Source organism: Acomys minous, assembly GCF_964271855.1.
Source record: "Acomys minous genome assembly, chromosome: 13".
Lineage (NCBI taxonomy): Eukaryota > Metazoa > Chordata > Mammalia > Rodentia > Muridae > Acomys > Acomys minous.
Window position 1 is genome coordinate 2,904,088 of NC_140495.1, and position 9,729 is coordinate 2,913,816.

At 50.0% G+C, this 9,729-nt stretch overlaps 1 long non-coding RNA gene across 1 annotated transcript; it reads right to left on the reverse strand.

Moving 5' to 3' along the window:
• Positions 1 to 242: 242 nt before the first annotated feature.
• On the reverse strand, positions 243 to 4,272 carry LOC311580551. The gene is made up of 3 exons (XR_014773504.1): positions 4,087 to 4,272; positions 400 to 468; positions 243 to 257 (listed from the first exon to the last, which is right to left on the reverse strand). It is a non-coding gene; the product is annotated as an uncharacterized lncRNA (long non-coding RNA).
• Positions 4,273 to 9,729: the final 5,457 nt, after the last annotated feature.

Sequence of the window (9,729 nt, forward strand, 5' to 3'; positions counted from 1 at the left end):
GAGAAAGGAAAAGGTGGAGGGTTATCAGTTCCCCCAAATTGAAATTTACCTCTATGTACCTAGCAGGCTCCTCCCAACAAGGAGAACCTGGGGGGTGAAGGGGGCGGGGCAAAGAGTCAGGCAGAAGTCAGGCCAACCTGAAGGGAGAGCTGTGGCTGGACACTCCTGGCCTCTACAGCCTTGAGCATCATGGAGGCAGGCCTGAAGGTGGCGGCCAGCTCTTCCCACTCACAGTGTGGTGAGGTCCTTTCCAAAGCCTGGAAGCAAACATCCATGGGTGGGAAGAGAAATGTAACCGCATCTCTGAAGCCTGCAGAACCTTCTCTCTGGTTCTCTGGGCCCATCTGTGTCCTGTCAATGCAGGAGACTGAAATCCCAGCACTCCTGCTGCAAACTCACCCACTCCTGGCTCCCGATCTTCTTGGCTGGATCATAGCACACGCGTCTCCTTTAGCAGCCTGGCGCATCCTGCAGGAATGAGAAAGACATGCCAAGCAGCAGCTGCCCTCTCCCTCCTGCTCTTCACACACACCATTTCCCTTTAAAATTAGTATCTTATTACACAAAGGGTTGTCCACCGGGAGCCTGAAGCAGCCGAGGCTTTAGAGCTCTAGTGGACTTGAGGGGTTTTGTGTAGCGTCCCCTCTTTCTATACCTCAAGTCAGTCAGAGTGGAGAATGCGTTCGTAAAACTGAGACCACCCCCCCCCCAAGACCCTTTGAGCTCCTCTCTATGCCCTGAGCCTTGTTTTGACATCTGACTTTGTTCAGAGAAAATCAGTCTTTGGGAAAGTGGCTGAAAATGTGAATTCTTTTCATCCTCAAGGCTTCATCTTACCCATTAGAGGCTTCTTGTCAATGAAAACCACAGTTCACACCTCCTGGGTGACCATGGCTTGGGAACATGGATTCAGGTTGTCCTGGGGTCCATTATATCAAGGTTTAATAACCCCATCTCCCTTTAGAGTATTGTCATTCCAGCCAGGCGTGGTGGCGCAGGCCTTTAATCCCAGCCCTCGGGAGGCAGAGGCAGGTGGATCTTTGTGAGTTCAAGGCCAGCTTGGTCTACAAAGAGTCCAGGACAGCCAAGGCTACACAGAGAGACTCTGTCTCGAAAAACCAAAAAAAAAAAAAAAAAAAAAAAAAAGGATATTGTCATTCCTGCCCCACCCAAGTGCCCCTAGGTCCTCAGTAAAGCTCTCCAGGATAGTGTCCCCATGTCCCAATCTTAGGGTCTGTTTTGCGATAAAGGGCAGAGACCAAAACTGTAACACCAAGATTCTCGATGGAGGCCTGCCTGAGTTTCTTTTTTTCTTTTTCTTTTTTTTTTCCTCTTAGCTCCAAACTCTTACATAAGAAACACAATCTGGCAGACAAAAGTCATTTTCTCACTCCTCTGCAAGTCCCTGGCAGCCCTGGGCATGGCAGCCAGAAGTTCCTCATCCATCTGGAGCCAGGATGCTGCCACCCATCCCCACAGAGGCTGATGAACGCCTTCCTACTCCCATGTCACAGACGGAGGGAAATCCTGCACACGTGCGCAGGCACACACACACACACACACACACACACACACACACACACACCACTAGCTGCTCAATAGTGTGTGGCACTCAATGCAGGGTCAGCCCTGCCCTAAAGAAAAGCCTAGATTATTGAGTTTGGGACTTGGGACTGATCAGGCCAAGCCTACCCACTCTATGATAAATCTCTTGCCAGCGAGCCTCAAACACCCTAACATCTTCCCCAGGTTCCCCAAGTTCCAGGAGAATAGCAGACACCCTTTATTAAATTTTCACTCCCCTAAGAAAGTCTGTAGGCTGGGACTGCCAGCCTGCAGGACACCCGAGTTGCTGCTTGGAGAATGGTGTCTTAGTCGCTGTCCTATTGCCGTGAAGAGACACCACGACCAAGGCAGCTCTTATAAAAGAAAACATTTAATTGGGAGTTTGTTTGCAGCTTCAGAGGTCTAGTCCGTTATCATGGTAGGGAGTTTGGCGGCATGCAGGTGGGTGCTGGAGCAATAGTTCACAGCTACATCCTGATCCACAGGCAGAGAGAGACACTGAGCTTAATGTGGACTTTTGAAACCCTAATGGCCACTCCAAGTGACACACTTCCTCCAACAAGGCCACACCCCTAATTCTTCTAATCCTTTCAAATAGGGCCACTCCCTACGTCAACTAAGAGATCAAATACAGGAGCCTGTGAGGACCATTCTTATCCAAACCACCACAAGTGGGTGCATCTCTTCCTCACCTCCCCACATCTTCAGCCAAGGGTTTGTTCGCAGAATGGAGATGCCACCTCCACCTATGGATCAGAGACAGCCTGGCTGAAGCAGAGCTGGCCTGGAACCTCCCCCTTTCTCTGTGACCTGTAAGTGGGGACCTCTACCCATGCCTTAGAGCCCCTGGCCTGCTGCTGTCTTCTGTGGCATTGACAACTCTTCTAACAAATGTCCCAAACCTGAGGTCTTTCAGGTGGGAAGGCAAAGGTTTACTTTTATTGTGAAATTCCCACTGTCCAAACACAACTGCTGTGTGTGGGTGCGTATGGCACACCAAGACAAGAAAACCTCAATTGCTGTTTCTTCCTTCTCCACCTACCCTTGCTTTGTTTGTCTATTTGTTTTAGTGTGTGTCCTTTCCCCTATAATACTCCCCAAACATCACCATCCACACTGAGAGGTGTTGCCTGTCCTTGCCCTCCCCCACAGGCTACCAGAATTCACACAGAAAAGGATGAAATCCCAGGTTAAATCCTGTGTGTCCCACCAGCCATCTTCCTGTGACTGAGCTCTGGTTCTCAGGCCCTGGCTTTGCCGAGCAAAGCATTAATAAGCAAAAGATGGCAAGAGGGTTACTTGGCACTGGTTGTCAACACTGAGAATGCACAGGTGCTTTAAGTCAGCAATCCCACACCTAGACCTGTGTTCTATTGGTGAGCTTGTGCGAATGGGGAATGGGTCAGCATTCACACCTTTTCAATTCACACCCTATGTCGACCAAATCCAGTCAACGAGACTGGCTAAAGGCTCTACAAGGCTACACACTGACTGGACAACAAGCAACCAAGCAGCACAGTCCTTACACTGGGTGACTGTTCCGGTCTTGTTCAGTGCTGTGATTAAAAATGCCCTAATGACGAGCAGCGTACTGACACGGAGGTTTGTTTGGCTTGCACTTTCAGGTTATATTCCATTATGGAGGGAAGTTAAGGCAGGTCACAGCTTATCCACAGCCAAGAGCAGAGATAAAGGTGCCATCCTTGCTCGCTTGTGCTCAGCACGGTTTCTCCACCCTCACCTTGCTCAGGACCCCTGCCTAGAAAATGAGGCCGCCCAAGATGGGTCTCCCCATACCAATTAACAATCAAGACAGTCTCCCAGCAGATCAACTGTCCTAGATGATTCTTCAGATCAGGCTGCCTTCCCAAGAGGCCGAACTGTGTGTCTATGTGTGTCTGTGTGTCTGTGTGTCTGTGTGTGTACACACACGCACACAATGAGTGGGGAAACCCTTAAAGGCCACTCCAAGTGACACACTTCCTTCAACAAGGCCACACCCCCTAATCCTTCTAATCCTTTCAAACACACACACACACACACACACACACACAAATATTCCACTTGACAAATATTTAGTGAGAACATTCCATACATTAAACACAATGGTGGGAAATTAAGGTAAAATCTGACAGCTACTGCATTCACAGTGACAGGGTGAGGCTGTTGTGCCCTGTTCCCGGATGCCCTGCAGGCCTTAGCATGGCAGTGCCTGGGCCCTCATCCAGGTGTTTGCAACCATCGGTCACTCAGAAGAGCTGAAGCCTGTCTGCCCTGCACACCCAGCTGGACCCCGTCTGCCCTGCACACCCAGCTGGATCATGCACACCCCAAGAACTGCTCTCAGAGGGGTCAGGCTGGAGCTGATGTGCACCCCAGCTCTCTCCTTCTCTCAAGGACATAAGCAAACACTTACAAATCACCCTTCTGTTGCCGCGGCACAATACCCTCCCCGCAACCTGCGTCACTTTATCTTCTCACTGCCCATTACACCTGTAGGTGAAAAACCACAATTCTCACCTCAGAAGGGACAAGAGAGAGTTTATTCTGGAGCAAAGATGAGCGGTCACGGCCTCGGCGTAGGGAGCACAATAAGAAAACGGAGGAAGCCGAAAGTTACGTCAAACACATCGGTGAGAACACTGGGGAGGCAGCTCCCAGCAAAGCAGGAAGTTCTCTACTTACGAGGCCTCAGATACTCAGCATTCTTAGCCTTTGGGTTGGAGGAAGCTAAAAGCCTGTCACGTTAAGCCAGTCCAAGTGTCTCCACCTGTTAGTCATAAGGAGGTTAGGTCAGCTGCGGAAAGGTGGGTAAGAAACAGCTGTGAGGGCCGGGAGGCGGTGGCTCACGCCTTTAATCCCAGCACTCGGGAGACAGAGGCTGGCAGATCGCTGTAAATTTGAGGCCAGCCTGGTCTACAAAAGTGAGTCCAGGAGAGCCAAGGCTACACAGAGAAACCCTGTCTCAGAAAAAAAAAAAGAGAGAAAAGAAAAAGAAAAAGAAAAGAAAAGAAACGGCCGTTGAGTGGGCCTATGAATGAAGGCCCACAGAACACTGTGCTGGGGCTCCCGGCCTGCCTTCTACGCCATCTCTGTAGTCCCGATTGGTGCTCAGCCTGCCAGGGCCTTCAGCTGTCTCTGATCCATAGGTGGAGGTGGCATCTCCATTCTGCGAACAAACCCTTGGCTGAAGATGTGGGGAGGTGAGGAAGAGATGCACCCACTTGTGGTGGTTTGGATAAGAATGGTCCTCACAGGCTCCTGTATTTGATCTCTTAGTTGACGTAGGGAGTGGCCCTATTTGAAAGGATTAGAAGGGTTGGGGCGTGGCCTTGTTGGAGGAAGTGTGTCACTTGGAGTGGCCTTTAAGGTTTCCCCACGCATTGTTTCTTGAATGAACTGCATCCTTTTCAAAGTCTCCCCCAGATTTAGGGTTCCTCAGTTCCACACCAGCCTCATAGAAACCACAGGGAAACACTAAGATGGTTTCTTTTGCTGTTTTTGTTTGTTCTTTGTTTGACTGGTTGATTGTTTTTGAGACAGGGTCTTATGTAACCCAGGCTGGACACACACAGGCTATGTAGCCAAGGATGGCCTTGAACTCCTGATCCTCCTGTCTTCACCCTGACAAATGCTGGGGGTATAGGTGTGTATTAGCATACCTGGCATGAAAAACTACAATCTTGTCTAATCTGTGGGAGCTTTCTCTGCCAGGCACTACTTATGTTTCTTTTAAATTCCTTCCTCACTGATGTACTGAGAGTGGGCACCTTGGAGCAATGAGGTAATGGATGTTTCTAATAACATGATCTGTACCGTTTAAGAATGCAGCACCTGGGCTGGAGAGGTGGCTCAGTGGTTAAGAACACCGCCTGCTTTTCCATAGGTCCTGAGTTCAATCCCCAGCAACCACATGGTGGCTCACAGCCATCTATAATGTGACAATAAGAAAAAATAAATTAAAAAATGGACCACCTTAGGGTTGGGTGTGGTGGTGTATATCTTTAATCCAAGAACTCAGGAAGCAGAGAATCTCTCTGAGATCTCTGTGAGTTCAAGGCCAGCCTGGTCTACACAGAGGGTCCAGGACAGCCAGGGCTACACAGAGAAACTCTGTGTTGAAAAACCAAGGGGGGAAAAGACTAGAACACCTTGGACTTTCCATTCAGCCAATGGTGTATGTTGTCCTAGAAGCTCGGATGACTAACAGTCACTTTCTGGGAGGAGTGTCAGAGTCCAGAAGTGAAGAACCCACTCCTTAGGCTTCCTGGCTCTCCTCCTCCCTCAGTCCTGATTCTGGGATCCATGCAAGATCAACCACCACCCCTAGGTGCTTGCTTCCATTCTGCCCTACAGGAACCCAAATGGAGTCAAAGTATCCTGAGGAAGCCCTGCTAGGAAGAGGAGCCTCTGCCCTCCAAGGCCTTGGCTACTCCCTTTCTTCCTATCAGATCATTTCAGATAAAGCCTGATGGCCATGGCCACCACCGGCCCTTATAAGAACGAATCATGGTATAGTCAGCCAGCCTTCTGAACTCCACCAGCCAGAGGAACTCCATTTTGCAGCAAAATGCCACTTAGCTGTCCTCCACACTTCCACACTAGATGATTGGTCCTGGGTCGGACAGAAACCCTGATAAGAGCAAGGACTGAGCACACGTAAGGGACACTGTCCGAGCAGGGCGTCATCTGTGCCCTGTGCCATGTGCGAGCCTGTGCTCACAGCTACACCAAGACATCAGTCAACTCTCTGGACCCAGGTGTGCAGGCATAGGGCAGGATAAAACAGGAGCCCACTGGGCAGGGCCATGCAGCTACTGGAGCCACCACACTCTTAATAACCACAAAAACCTCCTTTGTTTCACCAAGCTGGACTGACCAGAGTCTTTCTTTGGTCTGCCTGCACCTGCCGTATTTGGGGTGGCTATGAGCTCCTTCAGGCAAGGGTTTGGGTGTGAGTAACCAGAGAGAAGTTCTGCTCTGCTTAGCAGTTGCATTTCCGTGTGATCACAGCATCCCTTTGCTGAAGACCTTGAAGCTGCAGTTAGGTTGTCACTGTGCTCCCTAAGAAAGTCAGGGCCAGCTGCCCAGTCGCCACAAGTGTGTGCCAACCAAAGGTGGCAGCCTCATTATAATATCATTTAGTTTGCAGTTTATTCCCCACCCCTTATGGGATTTCTCTAGACAATCATGAGAAGAAATAGCCTACAAACCAGGCATGGTAGTGCACGCCTTTAATCCCAGCACTGGGGAGGCAGAGGCAGACAGATTGCTGTGAGTTCGAGGCCAGCCTGGCCTACAAAGTGAGTCCAGGACAGTCAAGGCTACACAGAGAAACCCTGTCTCAAAAAAACAAAGCAAACAAAAGAAGAAGAAAGAAAGAAAGAAAGAAAGAAAGGAAGAAAGAAAGAGCCTACAAAAGACATCTTCTTTACCGTGATGTGGGAGAGAAAAGTGGTTATTTTCTTCCATATACATGCTGCCCACATCATAAATATTAATTAAAAATATTTTTTAAACTGACAGTTAAAAGTCACTGTGCTCTACCCATTCCAGGAGCAGCTCGGCACCATCCCTTGTTGAGTAAACATTTTGCTCAGCTTCACTAAATAAATTTCTTGCACTGTCCCTGCCTCTCAACTGGATTCTTTTCTTCTGGAAGACTGGAGTTTGAAGGCCCATGTAATAAACAGGCATTTCCTGTATGTCTCAGGGAAACCACACAACCAATGGTATTTCTAAAATATGCTTAGGAGAAAATAAAAAGCCCCAAGACCTAAAACAGAAGCCGTCAAACCAATGCCTTTCCAATCACAGTGGGCAGCCTCTTGACCTCCATTAAACACGGACGAGCTGCAACAAGTAGAAATCCAATGAATAATAAAGCAGGCTCCTACTTGCACCTAAATATCCCACTAAGCTCCCTACACATGTCTAGTGTCTGCTGTGTTTCCTGATAGTGAATAGACCCCATGAAGGCGTGCTAGACTATACATCTGTCTCTGTTCCTCATGGCCCTCTCATTTCCTGTCCTCCTAACTGGTCCTGGTCTCCAAACCTCCATGTCACCCCTTACCTTGGTCCTTCCCTGGCCGGAGAAGAATATTTTCCCTCAGATTATCTGCCCACATCTTCACTCCACTCCACCAGAGACGTTCAATCTGGTGTGCATGTCACGTGTGTTGTGTGCGTGTATGAATGTATGGGGACGTGTGTATACACATGTGCGGGCCAGATGTTCACACCAAGTGTCTATGCATGTATGAATATGTGGGGACATGAGTATACAGATGTGCAGGCCAGATGTTCACACCAGGTGTCTACGCGTGTATGAATGTGTGGGAACACGAGTATACAGATGTGCAGGCCAGATGTTCACACCAGGTGTCTTCCACCATCACGCTCCACCTTATTATTTTGAAGGCAGACTAACTAAACCTAGAGCACACCAACTGGTTACTCCAATGAGCTCCAGGGATCCTCCTGTGTAGACCTCCTTAGCCCTGGGAGAACGTCTTCCCTGGCTTTTAATGGGATCTGAACTCAGGTCCTTGCACTTGAAAGGCAAGCACCTTACTGACTGAGCCACCTTCCCAACCCCCAAGCAGGCCCCTCCCTCCCCCCCCCCCCCACAGCCTCCAGCCCAGTCCCAGATGTTTATTTACTAGGGTAGTTATTTTGTCAGGTCTCGGCCACACTGTGTCCTCAAGGGGCTGGACCTAGTTCATAAATCATGCGGAAAGGGATGGAGGGAAAGAGTGCGCTAAACTCCCACATCTCAGTCCACAGGTCAAGGGAAGGAAGCATCAGCTGTGCGCTGTCCTGTTTTAGACCCAACTTCCAGACCTGCTTGATCCATCACAAATACAACTAATTTCCACAGCCTGAGCTTTTAATTTAATCTGTTATTGTTTAAAACATGTTGAGTCTAGGTTACAAAGACTCTAGAGCCACAACCAGGAAACTAACTAACTGCTTTTCCATGGTTCCTTTCAGCCAGAAGTCTCCAGAGCTAGATACTTTTTTCTTTCTCCCCCTCCCCCCCTCCCCCCCCTGGGGTTTCTCTGTGTAGCCTTGGCTGTCCTAGACCAGCTTTGTAGACCAGGCTGGCCTCGAACTCACAGCGATATGCCTGCCTATGCCTCTTGAGTGCTGGGATTAAAAGCCACCAAGGTCTGCTGGTACCTGGTACATCTTTTATTTAGAAAGTGTTTCCAAGCCTTTCTTCTTTCACCAGAGACTGAGGCTAGAAGGGGTTGAGAGCATGGCTGACTGGTGATCCCAGATTTCAGGCTAGCTGGGGGACTGCCTGGGGAGGTGGGGGGGGGGGGCTTCCTAAGTCTTCAACACTTGTTCTGTGAAATGGGGTAGAGGGACATCCTGGGTCTCAGGGATGCTCGCGCTACAGCTGTGGGCGCCCCTTTTCCCTCTTGGTTGGTGAGGATCTTTATCCCAGCGGAATCCCATGACTCTAGAGGGACTGAACAGAAAAGGGCTATCTGAGCTCTCTGGGAAGGTGCGAGCCAAGTCGGGATGCCTCAGCCAACCAGAGCTTGCGGGTGCCTGAGACACTCTCTGGCGCCACTTGGCGACCAGGAGCTTCAGTAGATGTGGGCAAGGTGCGAACTTCTCCTAGCAAGAAATCTGTTCCCGATGGCTTCTTCTGCGCAAAGGCGGGAGGTGCACCCAGCTCTTAACAATTGTGTTTAAAAAAAAAAAAAAAAACAGACCTAGGACGCCAACTGCGAGCGATTGGCTTCTGAGAAACTGACAGCCTGACTCCTCTCTGTCACGCGTGGGAACCCACTCAGGCCTGAAAGTGGTCCCAGAGAACACGCCAGAGTTACACTCGCTGGCACCCAGCCTGTGAGGGTCCCCCAGTTTCGTTGATGGACCGCTTGATCCCCGAAGCTCACTGAATGTGGTCAGCGTCTTTCATTACAGATCAACTCTGGTTTCCCACCCAGGAGGAGACTCCCTGCCTGAAGCGACTCTGGGGAGGCGACGACAGGTGGAAAGGAAGTTCTTTAGATAAAAAAGAAAGCCGCTTGGGAGTACCCCGCCTGGGAGGGGCTACCCTCATCCACTGGGCGGGTTCCCTTCGCTCTGGCCAACTTCAGTGGTGGTCGCCCCAGTGCCGCCTTTTGAGCACGTGTCCTGCCC